This window comes from Mus caroli, chromosome 2, assembly GCF_900094665.2.
Source record: "Mus caroli chromosome 2, CAROLI_EIJ_v1.1, whole genome shotgun sequence".
In the NCBI taxonomy this organism is placed as follows: Eukaryota; Metazoa; Chordata; class Mammalia; order Rodentia; family Muridae; genus Mus; species Mus caroli.
In genome coordinates this window covers 100140994-100143411 of record NC_034571.1, presented here as the reverse complement: position 1 = coordinate 100143411, position 2418 = coordinate 100140994, and positions in this window count along the sequence as shown.

Here is a 2418-nt window from a genome sequence, read left to right as displayed (position 1 = left end):
AAAAAAAAAAAAAAAAAAGAAGCGAATAGAGAAGAAACCCACAATCCCTGCTGAACCTCTATGGCATTTCTGGGAGATGCAGAGAAAGACATGTTGCTGGCACCATCAGAAACTGCAGCAGCAGCAGCAGCACCACCACCACCACCAACAACAACAACAACCGCAACAACAACAGCACTTTGGAGGTCTCCAGTCAGAAAGCATTTCTAATTCCTGGATTTCTCAGCTCTATCAAATCTGTTCGATAAGGACAAAGATTATAGCTGTGGCAGGGAGGTATTAAGAATCCACTCAGGTGACATTTGTTTCTATAATTTCCATATTTATCATATTTTTTAAAACAAAATGCAAGTAAAACCCATGCCTTGCCTGCTGAGGATGCTACTAAGCTTTTGAAATAGCCTTCAACGTGAAAAATTCATGTTAGAGACATGACTGTTTCTAACAGCTCTAGGCTTTGTTGATGACGAAAGGAAAACCAAGCCAAAACAACTTCCTTACATGTGCACGGCAGTCTGAGTCTTTTTATTACAATGTAATAAGTAAGTGTGTGAGATGCCTCAGACTTCATCAGAGAAGTGTCTTTGGCAGGGGGCAGTGTTTATTTCAGAGACAACTAGTCAGATTGTGGAGAATAAGTGTCTTCAGGGTGCTCAGCCATTAAGGGACATCTATATCACACATCATTCCCCACAAGACTCATGGCACATCACAAAAGGGGGCACAGAATGATAATAAGAGCCAGAGATTGAGAAGGACTGAAGTAAAACCATGTGTGCATTTATGACTGGACCTTTGTACTCATGAACTCACAATCCTTACAGTTGCCTGCACAAGATCTGATCTACACAAAAATCAAGTCAGTCCACATTCCAACCTGGAGCCCCCACCTCTAACCGAGGAGTTATCAGCAGTTTAAGACTGCTGGGGGAGGGGAGTTGGGTTTTTCTTGGTGTGTGGTTGCTGATGACTTGGGTGACTGTTGTGACAGCTAATCTTGGTTGTCAATTTAATACACCCGAGAAGAAGGTGCTTGCTTCGGTTGAGGCCTTTCTTTCATCAGACTGGCTAGTGGGCATGCTACGGACCCTTTTCTTGATTGCTGCTCCATGTAAGTGAGTCCAGCTCACTGTTCCCAGTACCATCCCTAGGTAGGGGTCCTGGGTTGTGTAAGAATACTATGAGCCACAAAGAAAGCAAACTAGCAAGCAGCAAGCCTTCATGGCTTCTTTCTGCTTCAGGCTCCCATTTTGAGTTCTGGCTTCCTTCATTGGTGAATTGTAACCTGTAAGCCAGATAAACCTTTCCTTCCCCGTCACTTTTTTTTTTTTTTTTCAAGACAAGGTTTCTCTGTATAGCCCTGGATGTCCTGTACTCACTCTGTAGACCAGGCTGGCCTCGAACTCAGCCCAGTTGCTTTTGTTGTCCATGTTTTATCACAGCAATGGAGAAGCAAACTGGTGTTCTAGCGGACTCCCTCACACATAGGCTCATGAGGACAGCTGTAATTGAACTCTGGGGGACGGGGGAAGGACCAAAATCATGAATTCGGAAGGAAATTTAGGAGGCATCCAGGAACAGTTCGAGGGGTATGTGGGAAGAATATATGATCACAGCACAGGCATGCATGTACAAAATTCTCAAAGGAAAAAACAAAAATATATCGTTTTAAATGTTGCTCAGTAATTTTCAGAGCATAACTCAGTCGCAGAGGGCTGGCTCATCGACATTACAACCTTTACTATTGCCAGGTTCTCCAACAATGACATGCAACTCTAGTCCAATGGTTCTTGCTCGTGGTGTGGTGATCCCCATCCACAAAGTTATTTCCATTGCTACTTTCTAACTGTAATTCTGCTACTGTTATGAATCATAATGTAAATATCTGATATGCAGGAAGTCTGATATGTGGCCCACAGTAAAAGGGTCGTCGGCACCCCCAAAGGGGTCATGGCTGGCAGGTTGAGAATCGATTCTCTATACTCATGAAACTGTAACTTCTCATTTCTTCCTACAGCCACCCCCTGGAGAGTATTGTTTTTCATGTCTATGAATTTGACTCCTCTAGGTATCTTATATAAATGGATATGTGGAAATCACGTGTTATTCATCCTTCCATACTTGGCTCGTTTCACTTGTCATGATGTCTTCCAAGCTCTCTTTGTGTTGCAGTCTATGTTAAGATTAACTTGCTTTTTTTTTGGCTGATGATATTCCATTGAATGTATGCACGCTATTTAGTTTATATCTATTGATCGGTCATAAAACATTTGAGCTGATTCCATTGGCTATTATAGATACAATTGCTGTGAATATGGGTAGGTCTATGGTTATGCATTGGAGTCTCTGTTTTCCATTCTTTGGGTGTATATACATAGTGGACTTGCTTGCTAGGTCATTATCTATTTACTCTTTTGA